Source organism: Furipterus horrens, unplaced genomic scaffold (assembly GCF_987537825.1).
Source record: "Furipterus horrens unplaced genomic scaffold, mFurHor1.1.pri manual_scaffold_11, whole genome shotgun sequence".
NCBI classification, from domain to species: Eukaryota; Metazoa; Chordata; class Mammalia; order Chiroptera; family Furipteridae; genus Furipterus; species Furipterus horrens.
This window is the reverse complement of record NW_028327181.1, coordinates 34,286,236-34,301,422: the sequence shown is the minus strand read 5'-3', so window position 1 is coordinate 34,301,422 and position 15,187 is coordinate 34,286,236. Positions and strand designations below refer to the sequence as shown.

The window sequence follows — 15,187 nt, the reverse complement described above, 5'->3', positions numbered from 1 at the left end:
TCTTCCCAACAATTCTTAGTCTCAGGAGAAGGAAAATGTGCAGAGTCTAACGCTCCATTCAAATGGCACCGGCCCTATCAGAGGCAGATTTAACAGCAGGTGCACCGGGCGTGTGCCCTGGGCCCCGACTTCTGAAGGGCCCCTCAAACCCCCAACTTCACACTTTTTTCTAGTGACACCAAGTTTGGTTTCATTACTACGCTGCATAAAATGCGGTTAACATGTATTTTTATTTTCCCTGTCTCTCTTTTTTTTAAGGGGCCCAATATTTTCTTCTGCTCCTGGGGCCTCAACCGACCTTAATCTGCCCCTGGGCCCTATAGCATGTCTCCTCTGACAGACGGCTCCTCTTTAGGTCTGGTTCCTGGTGTGCAGCCTCTGCTTCGTCAGGCCCTGTGCCGACAGAGAAGCAGGGCAGCCAGGGCACAGACAGGACACAGGTCCCGGGTGTGAGAGTTGGATGCACCTCACAGGCATGTCTACCAAATGTCCTTATTTTGCATACGAGAAAAGAGGTCTGTAGAAATTGTGCTGCGTCAAGTTGACGCACTAGCTTTGCCACCTCACCTATCAACTCTGTGCCCTTCAACAAGCACTGGGCCTTGGTTTCCTTGTCTGCAAAATAGGGATAAGAATACCTGCATCATGCAGTGGCTGCGATTTTGAAATGATGTCGTTTAATTTATGTGGAAGCACTTTTGAAACCGTAAATGAGTAGGAAATATGAAAGGTTGTAATGAAGTATAGACACATTCAATTAGAGAGTAGAGAGGACCTCAAAGGATTGTTTTTTAGAAACATTTTATAACTTTGTATTTTGAAATAAAGTAAAAGACCCACAGGAAGTCACAAAGAAAATAGAGAGAGGTACTGTTACTGAACAAAGCAGGGCCCATTCACATGACACCTTGGTGTATGACCCAACAATTAGTGTTGAGAAAAGCGGGTTGTTGTTTACAATATCCCGACCTTGGGGGGCGCTGGGAGCACTCCAGCTCAGAGCCCTCTTTTCCCACGAGACCCAGCACTTCCCTTGCTCCCCAAAAGGCTATAAACCAAAATCAATCCCAATAGTTTCCCATCCCTGATCTGTCAGCTCCCTCCTTCAGGATCTGGGGTATGTTGTTCTCAGCCTCCATAGAATAGTCCAGAAAAGCATGTGCCGTGTTACACTGGATCATGGTGAAGTCCAGGAAAGGCACAAGTCCTAAGAGAGTGTCCTCTCTGCATGTCCTGAGTTCCAAGGGTCCAGGTAGGGCTCAGGGCTGCAAAGCGAAGTCCTTGGTGGCTTCAGAGTCAGCTGGAGCTCTCTTACTAGCCCAGGCCACATGGCTGAATCCTGACTCCAAACTGCATGGCAGCTCCTTCTCACATGGCTGCTACAGCAACCTGCTGCTCCGTCATGCTCCTCCAACATGCTCCTTCCGTCGTGCTTCTTCTCATGGTGGATGGTGCTTCTCTGCGTCCTTCCCAACAACATGGCCGCCTTCCTTATGGCTCTCCCCTCTTCTCAAGGCTGGCCACTCTTAATTTTAAGTGCTGACCCAGAGCACCATACCTCATTGTTATGAAAAGTACCTTAAGCTGTATCATCCCCCACTGCTTCACTTCAGGAAAGTCTAAGCTATCTTCTTGTCATTAATATGTAAAATACCTTAAACCAAGGGCCTTTTACTTGGGCAGTAGCACAGCTATTATCTAGCTACCAGCTTGCCATATACATGCAAAATACCTTAAAAGCTATATTATCTCCTTCCCCAAAATCGTGGGCTGCGGAGACTTTTGGAGAGGGCCTGCTGGCTGTTACAGTACCGTGTATCCTTCACCCAGTTTCTCCAGGGGTTACATCTTACATAAATACAATAATATAAAAAATAGATATCAAGATATCACGTCTCTCAAAATGTGTACATTTGTCTAACTCCCACTGCAATCCGAATACAAAACCACTTCATCACCACAAAGGTCTCCCTCATGCTACTAGTTTGAAGTCTAACCTGCCACCCTAGTTCTCACCATTCCTAACTTCTAACAACTTCTAATCTGTTCTCTAGTTCTATAATTTTATACTTCAAGAGTGTTGTATTAATGTAATCATACAGTTAACCTTTTGAGATTAACTTTTTTCACTCCCAGGATAAAACTCTTGAGATTCATCCAAGTTGTTACATGAATCAATAGTTTGTTCCTGATTAATGCTGAGTTGTGCTTTTTGGTGGGTTGTACCTCAGTTTGCTTAACTATCCACCTATGGAGAGATATTTTGCTTGTTTCCAATTTCTGGCTATTACAATTAGAACCATTATAAACAATTATTCATAGAAAGTTATCTTATGTTATAAATGCATGAGATATTGAAATCACTTAAGTGGCCCCTTTATCCAGATATGCTTTTGATGTAACAGGCACTGGGTTACGGATTAAGGATTAAAATGGGAATAAGAAACTAAATTTGCCTTGGAGAAACTAAAAGTACTTATTGTGCAAAGTGGTAAGTCCTAGTAGGTGTGTATACAAAGTGCTCTGAACCCTAAAGAAGGGGCCACTTGCTCAACCTGGGGCAGGCAGGAAATGATTCGAAGGAGGAGGAGGAGGAGGAGGAAGAAGAGAAAGAGAAAGAGAAGAAGGAGGAGGAAGGGAGGGGGAGAGAGAGGAAGAAGAAGAAGGAGGAGAAGAAGGAGAAAAGAAGAATGAAAAGGGGAAGAAGAGGAAGAAGAAGAAGGAGAAGAAAGAAGAAGGAGAAGAAAGAAGAAGGAAGAAGATGAAGAAGACCACTTTAAGCTATAGCCTGAAACACAGGTAGGGATCTTCTAGAGAAAGAAGAGAAGAGCATGCTGGGATAAGGCGATCTGAAAGGGCATGGCATGTCCAGGGAACAGGGAGTCATTTCAAACTCCTGTAGGAATGGCCCTAGCAGTTTATTCTTATTACTAAATCTATCCAGGAAACTAACCTATTCAGAAGACTTAAGGCAGATATGAGTATGTTAGTGAGCAAATTCAACCTCACAGATTTGACTCTTAAATGTTTAAGAGGAGAAGATTACCTAAAAGTTAAGACTTTCTCGGTCGATGTATGTGATGGAATAGCCTAGGAGACTGTTTGTTGTCCCTCCCTGGATTCAGGGACCTGGTCGCCTGAAATATCCAGAGAGGTGAGGAGGTTCCTGCCCGAAGAGACATACTAGGACTCTGTGACCTTCATTCTGTTAACATTGAAGTGTTCTACAGGCCTTTGTCTCAGAACTGAAAGCCCCTTGAAGAACCGAGGGTAGCGTCTTTGCTGGTATAGGGATTCCCTCTTCAGCAGGCTTGCCAGAAACTCAGCCTTCACCTAATTCACCACTGCAAAACTGGCTGCTCGTTGGAATTTTTTTATTGAAGTCTAGCCACATAGAGAAGACCACAGCTTAATGAGCATTGTTCAAGTGAGCAGCACCCAAATCCAGCACCCCAGAAGTCCTCCACATGTCCCCTACCAGTCACCACCCCTCAAAATGTAAAACACAAGGCACTGCTTTGCCTTGTTTTGTATATACATATATATATAGCATTTACTTAAAAGTAAGGAGGCCACAGCGGGAGCCCTGGCAAGTTGGCAGAAGAGTAAAGAGATATTAAAGGGCAGCTGTGTTCCATTTTGGAGCCTAAGAAGGAGAGAGGAGAAGGAAGGGAGGCCAGGAGCTGCTGCCTTGTCCAGCCTGCCAGGCATGCTCTTGCACAAAGCAGCCACAGCAGCAGAGGGGCAAGAAGCTGGGAAGCAGGGAGTCATGGGGTGACTTAGCAGATGGAAGGAGGCCAGTCATTTGAAACATGAGTTCCCAGCACAGTAACTAGAATAAGGTGAAGTTGCTTGGCCTGAAGATTTTCAAGAAGACAGCATCATGCACACTGCATATTGCCATGCCCTCTTCTCAGAAATGATGTTGATCGTGATGATTTTTTTGGTGGAAAAAGGCATTGGCCTGTGAAGTCCAGAGACCCGGGTCAAGTCTCCTCTCTGCCTTGTAATCTCACTGCATGACTCTGGGAGAGGCACATTGATTCTCTGAGCCCCAGTTTTCTCATTTGTAAAAGGGAATAATAAACTTTTACGAGGCTGTTGTGAGTGTAAGTAGGAATGCATTATAAATTGCAAAGTGCTATATGTTTCTAAGACATTGCCTTTTTAAAAAAAGATAACACTATGATACCTTCAGTTTTCAAAGACCTTTTCTTATTTCTGGGTGGCACAGACTAGGTGAACTCTGGGAGTATACCTCAGTCAGAGAGGTCTTTGCACCTGGAATTAACAAGATTCACAGTGTCTGTGATTTTGCAAGCAGAAGTCAGAAAAGTAACTGCCAGAATGATGATGGCTGAATAATAGTCAAGAGAACAGAAGCAGTGATGTTGTGAAGCTCAGTCAGCAAGAGAGGGTTCCGGAACCTGTCAGTGCCTTGGCTTTCTGGAATGGACAAACCTCTATGAAGAGTAAAGACACTGCTGAAATCCATTCTTTCTGCCCAGGTGCAGTTGGAGTTTTGGGCCAGAGTGGGACAGACTTCATGAAGAGGATAATGAACTACATTCTGTACTTCTTCAGCCCCTTCCCCCCAAATACCGATGTCGCCCGGACTTTATTTCTCATTTATTCCTTCTATGAATTTCTCAGGGACCTCCATCATGTCCCATCTCCCTAAATTCTGCCACGGGATGCAGCAGGTGCTCAGATGAGCTTTATCAGAGCCATCACAGGGAGCCAGAAAGGCACAGGCCTTGGTAGGAGGCAGATAGGACTTAGAACTCTAGTTTGACTGGCTACCAGCTGGAGGCCCCGTGCAATGTACTCAGCCTCTCTGAGCCTCAGCAACCCCGTCTGTAAGCAGGCACTAATAATACCTGCCTCAGGAGGTACCACCCACACAGCAGCTGGCTTACAATATGAGTGTAGTATTCTTAAATAATACTTCATAAGACCTTTAAAAGGTATTCTTAAAATAATACATTCCCTTTACTTAACTCCGGCTGTGAACCAGCTGCTGTACGGACAGTATCTCCTGTGGCAGGTATTATTAGTGTCTGCTTACAGATGAGGTTGTTGAGGCTCTAAAATGAGGATAAAACAGTGCCTCCTGCTAGAACTGTTTCAGGTTTAAGTGAGAAAATAATTGAGAAGCACTTGTTGCAGAGCCTTGTGTGTAGAAGGTATTCAGTAAGTATCAGCTATTATTAGTGCTGTGTTACTCAGCAACTGTGCTTGCTTCTCCCTTTTGGCGACTGAACAGTACCGCAGTGAACATCGGCATCTGAGCACCTGTTGGAGTCCCTGCTTTCAATCCTTTGGGACCTATACCTAGAAGTGAAACTGCTGGGTCCTATGGTGATTCTATGTGTAATTTTTGGGGAATTGCCACACTGGTTCCCATCTGTACCATTTTTATTCCCACCAGTAATTTATGAGGGTTTGAGTTCCTCCATATCCTCACCAATACTTGTCATTTTTTGTTTTTATGATAATAGCCATCTTAATGGGTATCAAGTGTTCAAATGCATTTCTTCTTTCTATTTGGACTTTGCAAATTGAAAGAAGCCAAGTGGCTAAAGTTGAGAGTCCTGGTTAAGAAGCTTTATAATAATGAGAGGAAAAAGCTGGTATGTAAAAACGCAGCCCTTCAGTCAGTCAGGCTTGGTGAAAATTCCAGCTCGGGAGCTTACTAGCTGCATGCCCCTGAAGCTCTTGAGGGTCTTAGTTTCCTCATATGTACAATATGAATAATAATATCCACCTCCAAAGTCTTGGCAAAATAAAAATTAGCTATTCATAGCCATTTGTACCTGGTAAGTAATGTCAACTACTGTAACAATAAACCCCCAAATTTCATGACTTCACAAAGTAGAAGTATATTTCTGACTTAATTGAAGTCCCAAAAGAGAGCACCTGATCAGTGCGCAGCCTTCCATACAGCCCTTTAGGGGCCCAGGCTTTCTTCAGCTTATAAATGTGTCCTCTGAGAAACCAGGAATGGGGGACAGCATAGAGGATCAGACACAGGAGGGCTTGATGGGCCAGGCGTGATGGTGGCACCCAGTATATCTCCTCCCAATTCTATTGGCTAGAACTCAGACATATGCCCGCCACTACTGGTTAGGGAGACTGCGAAATGTAAACCCCTGTCTTCCCAGGCAGGAGAGGACGTGGGTGTGGTGATCCCTCGCAACATCTGCCACATTAGTAAGTATTAGTCCTCATCACACCTTTCATTCGCGTATGCTGGAAAAGCAATGAGCCCTCTAAGCCCTGGCCTGTCGGTTTAGAGGATAACTGATGCTGTACGCAGAGATGAGCAGTTCCTCACAAAGGCCTCAGCCCCCTTAAAGCTGAAAGGTCTGCTCCTGGAATGCTTTGTCCAGGTGGGCTGCTGGACTGGCAGTCCTGCCTGGTGCTTCCAGTCGGGGCGCTCAGGACAGGACTTGCTCCACTCGCTCTGCTCTTTCGTCTGGAAGGAGTCTCTGTCCTCCAGTCAGCCTCCGGGTTTGGCTGAGGAAACTTGTTCTCTATCTTCTCTGGGTAGAATGAATATATGCCACCAATTTTTCTCTTTGGTGCATGTTCTTGTCAAGCAGATGGAGCCGCTGTTTATTTTTCTAAAGATTTATCAGAGAGATTAGCCCTAAGTAACTGAAAGTGTTAAAGCTTTTACAGAAAGGGGACTGGGAGCAGACAGGGCAGGATTCCAGAGGAGGTGAGTATGCTCACCATCCCCTTCCACTTCTTCCTTTGGCAACCCTCCTTGTCTTTCAGGACTCACTTCAATGCCACTTCTTCCAGGAAGCCTCCCCTGCCAGCCCACGAGGCGGAGTTCTCTATTGCACTCACTCACAGAGCCCTGCGTTCTGTATGTTGTACAATTCATCTCAAGTGGTAACCCTTCTATATCCAACCCCTTTACCAGACTTTGAGCTTCATGAAGGCATGTCCGTCTTGTTTGTCACTGTAACCCCAGTGGCCTACTGGCACATAGTAGATGTTCAATAAGTATGTGTTGAGTGAATGAATGAAGCAGTTCGTAACATTGTAGAGTTCTTGGACTAGGACAGCAGGCCAGGTGAGATAGCTCACCTGGCATCCAACAAGAATTCAGCTCATCCCCACTAAGCCCATAAGCACAAAGCCTGCAGCTCAGCCAGTGGGACCACACAGTCACTACTAAGTCTGGAATGCCCTTCCTCCACTCCGGGCTGGACAGATTTAGAATTAAGGGTATTAGGACCATGAAAGGTGGTTTAGTTCAGAATTCAAGAGACAGGTTTCAAAGGGTTCTGATGAGTAAGGGCAATGTCAATACCTGAGGCCCAGGGATAGCACCAGGAGTGAACATTGAGGCCACAAGAGGCAGCAAAGTCCAAGGACAGTCTGACTAATTGTGCTGAGTGGTCCGTCCACACCTGGGGCTTCTTACTCCACTGGCTACAACATGCTCAGGCTGGCCTTCGTCAAGTGGATCCTTCAGGCCAACACCTGGCACCTGACTCATGAAGCCAGACTCCAAAGGCCTTTGAAACAAACCCTCTCCTTCAGGTTGTGAAGGTCATTATTAAATAATCCCATCCTATCCACTGCCTTCATGGCTTGGCACACAAGGCTCGGACCAGGACCTCAGATCAGAGAAGAGTTCAGTTTGAATCTGGGCCCTGCCATACATTAGAGGTATATGTGGCACATTATTGAGCCTATTGGAGTCTCATTTTTCCCTTTTGTAAAGTGGGAATAATAATTCTTACAATATCATTTTGTGAAGAACAGGGAAAGTTTATAAACCTCAGTGGGCTGCTAGCAAACATTATTTCTCTTCCATCTCTTCTTGCCCACTTCCATGTTGAGTATATCCATCCTTAGACCTCAGCTTTCTGATTTACTGCCTTCCTCTAGCTTTCTAAATCTCTGAAGCTCTCAGGAACATAACAAAATTGGTTTCTCTCCTAGTTGGAACTATAGTTCCCAGAGTGCTTGAACCTCTTCCATATCTTGTAGTCATTTACCGAAAGCACACTACACATACCTGTCCCTACACACACATACTAAGACACTCACAGAGCTAGCCAACAGCCACAATCCATCAGTTGGACAACTTTCTAGTGCTAGAGTAGTTGATTCTAAAGTGTAGTGTATTGTAAAATCATTAAGACTATCCACATATTTCACCTTTATTGAGCCTTTTAGGAGAACCACTCTGCATAATGCAGTATACTTTGGGGAATAAATATGTTTTTAGTACAGCAGTTAAGTGAATGCTCCCTATGTATCTGTCTGAGCTTCCAAGGTACCACCCCCACAAAATGTAGACCCTGAGAGGTGGCAGAGCTGGCAGTGACAAGCATACATGGGCACAATAGCATCTTAAAGAGAAACTATTACTCCAAAATTGTGCTCTCTGACTGCTAAACCTCCTGTACCTCTTACCTGAACTTGACCATTGGTAGAGGGATATATTCAGAAGGAGTAATGGCAGGAAGAATTGGAAGGAGACTCAGGCAGCATTGACTGAAGAATTAGTCTTTGTATTTGCATTTGACTGACAGTTGGAAGCTCCTTTTCCAACTTACAGGATTATAAAATGATTAGTCAGACATGATTAAGCAACTTACTTATGGAAAAAGCGAAAATCAAAATCAACCACATTTATTCAGCAAACATTTATTAAATATCTACTGTGTGCTGGGGAATATCAACAGCATTATGGTGTGGCTTAAAGAGCTCTCAGTCAGTAAATGGGAGGTACGGAAGCCCAGAGGAGGTAACATTTAATGCTTTTGGGGCAGCTTTGAGAAAGGTTTTCAGATATGACTTGCATTGAATTGTGTCCTGAGAGCTGGTTAGAAATGAGAATGGGTGAGTGACACATAGGCAGAGGCAAGTTGTGGGCTTGAGAAAGGTCACAGCACCTTCTATGTCTGGATCAGGGAGTGTGGTGAAGAGAGGGGGAGCCAGATCACCAAAGGAAGGTTCTGGGCAGATAAAACACACTGCCTTGCAAAGTTGCCAGACATTTTTAGCATTTGAGTTGGCATTGGCAGGGCTAAGGTATAGTCTTGGCTGTCCCAATAACTGACCATGTGTGACCTTAGACAAGACCTTCCTCCTCTGAGGAAAAACTAGAGGCTCTCCATAGACCTTTCAACTCTGAAACTCAGTTGACTTCAAGGATTGGGTGAATATATAATAAATGAATCCAGTTTATGCCAAGATGGTAGTTGTTGAAGACAGCATTGAATTTTGAGGAATTTTTTAAAGCATCTAACTAAATCTTGTCATCCTACAGTTGAGGACAAATAACTGAAGAAGGAAAGTAACTTGCCTAAACTTCCACAGCTAGTCAAGAGTGGAGAGAGGGTGGTGTCCTGGCCCAGGGACCATGCAGTCACTGAGTAAACATCAATTGAGTGCTGCCCATCAGGGATGCAACAAGGAATGAAGTCTGCCCTGTAAGGAGGTCAGATTAGAAGATAAGACAAATGGTAACATCAAAGAAGTTGCCTTCAGTCTAGTCTCATGGGCTCAGAGAAAGCGTCCTGAAGGAGGCCACACCCAGCGGCCTTAAAGGATCAGTTAAAGTTAGCCAAGAGAAGAAGGGAGTGGGTATGATATTCTAAGTGGAGGATACACATAGTTTGATGCCTTAGACAGCATTTGCTTTTTAACCAAAGACTTAACCAAAGAAATGGATAACATGGGAAGTTGTGGCATTGGTGAGGAAGGTATTTCAGGTGGGAGAACCTTTGCGAGACTTCACATTACTCTAGACAGGCAGCCAACTGCCAGCTCTCCTGTTCTGTGTAAGGCAGGTGAAGAAGGAAGGTGTGAGTCCCAAGTGGTCCCAAGTCAACACCTTGATGTGGTGATAGCTTATTATAAGTTCCTGGGACACTCCAGACTCACTCGGATAACTGTCAACAATTGTCCCCCTTCAAGTGATGGGTGCCACTGGCCTAAAGAGAGAATCTGAGCTGGGGCTTCCCTAGGGAAGAGCAGGAGAATTTGGCCAGTGCTGTCTATGGGGTGGCTCTGATGTGCTCATTGTGCCACCTGGTAACCAGTATCTGATAGGTCAACTTTATTCCGCCATCCCAGGACTCTGCCCTGCCACTCAGTGTGAAGCAGGTTCAGCATGGACTGGTGAACTGGCCCTTCTTTGCTAAAGCCCTGTTGGTAGGGCCTTCCTACCCTGAGACGTGAGGAAGGAGCAGCTCCTTCCTGGAGAAGAAGTGCTTCAGGGAGTTGTGGGCTCTGGAGGGGGCAGAGGGCATCGTGCGCATAGGTATAGAGCCAGCTCTAAGTTGCCACATGGTGACCAACTTCAGCTGGAATTCCAGTCCCCTTGGACTGGCAGGGCTCATTTCCAGTACTCTCTCCTCTTGTTTCATTGTCAGCATCTACAGATGGCCACTCCTTTCTCAGAGCTTCTGAAGTTCCTTGCCCCTTACTCTGATAGTACCTGGAACAGGGCTCTGAACCAGGGGGCATTTGCATCAAGCCACTGCCTGTCTGGGCTGACAAATGTGTGACTGCTTGCCAAGTCATGTTGGGCAAGGAATGACAAAAAGGCCTCAGACATCGGAACTTCCCTTTGGCAAGCACTAGTGACCGACAGAATCATCCCAAGTTACATAGGCAGCTTCTCCAAGAACTACCATGTTTGAGCTCTTCCATGTGGATTTCTTCATCTTCTTTCTGGCCACAGCAAGAGTTATTCTGGTCTGGGACTGACTAATCTGTATATTTGGAGGTGGGGGGGGGGGTGGCTGAGGCATTGTCAGTTCACCTGTAGAAAGAAACAAGCCCCGGTCTCAGGGCTGCATGGTCACTAAGAAATGAAATGAGGGACTTCCGGCCAAGATGGAGGCTTAGACGGACACACTAGGTCTCCCTCTACAACTATAGAGGAATACAACTACTTCAAAACAAAGGATAACTAGAAATTCCAGAAAATAAAACTACACGGAAGTCCAACATATGAAGTTATAAGCCAGCGGTACCATTTGGGCAGGTAAGAGTTAAAGAGGGCAGTGCTGTTTGCGGTCGCACCCGGAGCCGCAGGCGGCGAGGAATCCCGGCTGCGCAAGCCCCTGGCGGTGCGCGACCCCGGCGAGGAATCCCGGCGGCCAAGCCCCTGGCGGTGCGCGACTCCGGAGCTGGGGAGAGCGGCCGCCGCATCGCCTTGAACAGTGAGGCCCAGGGGGGCGGGAGGACGGATCCCGGTCTCCTAGCTGAATAACTGTGTGAATCCATCTTGGACCCCCGCCCCCAAAGAAAGCACCACAGGCCTGCGAAATAGGTCGCGGACAGGTAGGCGCAGGTCGCTAATTAGTGACGCGTACACAGGCACTGCCCCCGACAGCCAGCCCAAGAAAACAAAACGCATCTGTCAAAATGAGGCAGACAACTTTAGAGATACCGGTAACACAACTCACCAGGCAGCAGATAGAGAACCTGACAGATGAACAGATAAGAAACCTGTCAGAGGCTCAGTTCTGGGCCATTGTTATCAGGTGGCTTACAGAATTCACAAAAGAGCAGGAAAAGGATATGAAAGAAGCGAAAAACTTTCATAACGAAAGGAACAAAACCACATACGAGACAGAAGGAAAGGAAATAAAATCCAGAGTTCATTTCAACAAACTGGAATATGGAGAAGGAACAAGCAGTCAACCAATGCAGCGAGAGGAAATGGGAAGCAACAATGAAAGGATCAGAAACCTCTGGGACAGCTATAAAAGGCCCAACATAAGAATCATTGGTTTGCCAGAGAATGAGGAAGATGAACTAGAACTTGAAAAATTGAGTGAAAATATAATAAAGGAGAACTTCCCAGACTTGGGGAAGGGAATAGACCTGCAGGTCCAGGAAGCAAGGAGAGTTCCCAAGAGACTGGACCCAGGGAGAACCACTCCAAGACACATTATAATCAAAATGTCAAAAATTAAAGATAAAGAGAGAATCTTAAAAGCAGCAAGAGAGAAGAAAAGAATTATGTACAAAGGGGTCCCAATTAGACTATCAGCTGACTTCTCAAGGGAAACCCTACAGGCAAGAAGAGACTGGCAAGAAATATTCAAAGTAATGAAAATCCAAAACCTACAACCACGAATACTCTATCCAGCGAAATTGTCATTCAGAATAGAAGGACAGAGAAAGTGTTTCCAGGACAAAATAAAACTGAAAGAGTTCATTAGATCCAAACCACTGTTATATGAGATGTTAAAGGGACTGGTTTAAAAAAAAACAGAAGCTAGGGAGATGAAACAAAGGCAAACTAAATAGGCAACGAGAGTGGAAGAGGAACTGTGGGTACGGGAAGCATATTGGGGGGAGGTCAACAGGGAGGGGGAATGGGGAAAGGGAGGGAGATGATATAGGAATTGGGGATCAAGGTAGGAGGGAATGGAATAGACGGAGAGAGGTTGGGAGGAAATGTATGCACAACTAATGGACATAATCTAAAAGGGGGGGACAACTGGAGGGAGGGGGGCCACCGGGTGGAGGGGAGCAGAGGGAAGGGAAATTGGCACAAATGTAATAATTTAATCAATAAAACACATTAAATCTGAAAAAAAAAAAAAAAAAAGAAATGAAATGAACCATATAGGCCTTTTTCCCTCCCAGGGCTTGGGCTGCGATGGAGGAGCCCGACACTGGGGCCGCAGAGTGAAATGATATCTGGTTATTAAAGGTCAGGCAGGAGTTTCCAAATACACTTGATTTCTAGCTGTGTGGGGCAGGGGGTGTAAGAGCAGAATGAGTATTGCCAGCAAAATGAATCGAAACTGAGGAAACATTTGATAGGGGGTGCTGAGACCCTCGTGGAGGTGAAGGAAATCTGCATCACCTTGTAAGGACAACCCTTTGCTGATATGTGGCAATCAACATGACAGTGAACATAGGTCCTGTGGGCTCCCAGACCAGGTTTCAAATATTGCACATCGTACATTTAATAGTAACTGAAACTCATTTCTTACATCTGGCCGGCACGGTCGCACACATGCTTTCTCACATCTATGCTTCTGTGTGTTGCTGACTGGGTGCACCTGACTCTGCATGTGAAATAAATCAAATTGAAATAGGAACTAGACTCTGGGGATTACTCTGGTTCAATGTCTCTGGAAACATCCCCTCTGACTGCCCAGGCCTTCTGTTTAATAATAGAGCTTTGGGAGGAGGGGAGACCTGCCTTGATCTCTGTCACAATCTGTTAAAGATTCACAAGTCCCATTAATTCAATGAGAGATGCCTTGGCCTCCCCTTATGCCTACTGATGCAGCAATCCCCAATAACCCACAATCAGGAAAGTCTAATTATAAAAATCCCCCACTTTAATAAGCTGGTCATATAATAATAGTAACTCGATGGTTCTGAGTGCTAGTAATGTTCCAGACACCATGCTAAGTATTTTATGTTCAAGATTTTAATCACCAAAATATCACCACAAGGCAGGTGCTCTCTAGTTCTAGAGAGAAGTATATGAGGCCTGGAGACGTTTTGAGAGCCATGTTTAAGATTATTAGATGACCTCCCAGCTCACATCCTATCCTTATGAAACTGATCTTTATTGCTTCCCTTTGCTGTATTAGTTTTCTGTTGCTGTGTAACCAGGTACTGTGATGTGAACCACCTGAAACGACGCCGGTTGCTGTATCACAGTCCTGTAGGTCAGAAGGCCAGCACAGCTTGGCTGGGCCCTCTGCTCAGGCTGAGGTCAAGGCATCAGCGTTCTCATCTGGAGCTCAGGGGCCTCTTCTGCTCATTCCAATTGTTGGCCGAATTCACACCCTTGAAGTTGTCGGGCTAAAATCCCTGTCTTCTGCCTGCCTCTCAGCTAGGGACTGCCATCAGCATCGAGAGACCACTCTCAGGTCTCTGCCCGTGACCCCTCCTTCTCCTCTATCTGCTGTGGCCCCTGACCACGGTGCCTCCATACCTTCATCTTGTCAACAGAGACTCTTCTTCTGGTTGAGCCCTCCTCACTCTGAATCGCTCTGACTTCCTCTTTTGCAACCAGCCAGAGAAAACGGCTTTGAAATGGCTGTGTCCTAGGTCAGGAGTCAATGCCATTTAGCACGACCTGACCTAACCACAGAAGTGAGATTCACCATCATCACAGTCCTGGGGAATATATGCATGGGGGGGGGGGGCGGGCAGAGAAGGGGCCTTGGCGATCATTTAGAATTCTGCCTACCATTGTGCCATCCATGTGAATTAGTTTATTTCTTTTACTCTCCAACCCGCATTACAAGCATTACGTGGTGAAATGATAGACAAAAAGAGACCTAGCCAGAGAACCAGAAAAAACACACTGGAGACTCAGGGGGCAGGCAATTGTCCGTGCCCTGGCAAGGCAGATTATAGCCCCTGGCTCTTCTCTCTGCTGACCCCTGGGATGCTCTTGGCAGGGCATACCCCTCCACTCCTAATGGTGGTCTGTAAACAAGCCCCCAAGAGAAGACAGGGCCAGAGTCAGGGGGTAGCAAGGCTACTTGGGGCAGCCAAAGCTACTAGAGAGACCCCTAGCCTAAGGAATGTGGGCCATGCTCATAAGATTGTTTGGTATGTAATGAATGTTTGAAAAGCATAGAGATATAGGACAAAAGACCTGGCAAATCATGTTATTATCATTACACTATAAGTGCTACAGGCACCATTAGGAGCAGCAAGTGCTTTTATTATTAGGCAAAACAGAACCTCTGTCCCCAGCCTCAGGCCCCTCTCAGTGTCAAAGGCATTCCTAGCTCATCACATCACTGTGTGAGGCCCCCAGCCCTGTCTCTGAGGTGCCGACAGCTCATATCCACAGCCCAGGGTCAGCACGGCCCCTGCCCATCTGCTGAAGCCACCGGATGCGTTTCAAAGCTGGATTTTAATCTAGGCTGAGAGGGAAGATCTTCCTGAAACAGTCCTGATCGTATCTCTCTCTTGCTCCCCACACGTGCGAGAAGTCCTAAACAGCCTCTTAGGAACTGGACTCTGGGCTTTGCCCTGCACTGTTTGCACAACCCCAGACTGACTAAGTGACTCACACGTCCCTGAATTTGGCCCGTGCCTTCACTCCTCTGGGCTCTGCATATTTCATTATGTCCTTGGCTGACAGTCCTCTCTTCCCCACCTCTTCATTCGGCTAACTGACTCCTGCTCATCTTTTAGACCTTAGCTTGCC

At 46.0% G+C, this 15,187-nt stretch overlaps 1 protein-coding gene across 1 annotated transcript in view; it reads left to right on the top strand.

Moving 5' to 3' along the window:
• The window catches only part of GRIK4 (glutamate ionotropic receptor kainate type subunit 4), a 214,055-nt gene that overhangs the window by 36,870 nt on the left and 161,998 nt on the right, over window positions 1–15,187 (top strand). The window lies entirely within an intron of this gene.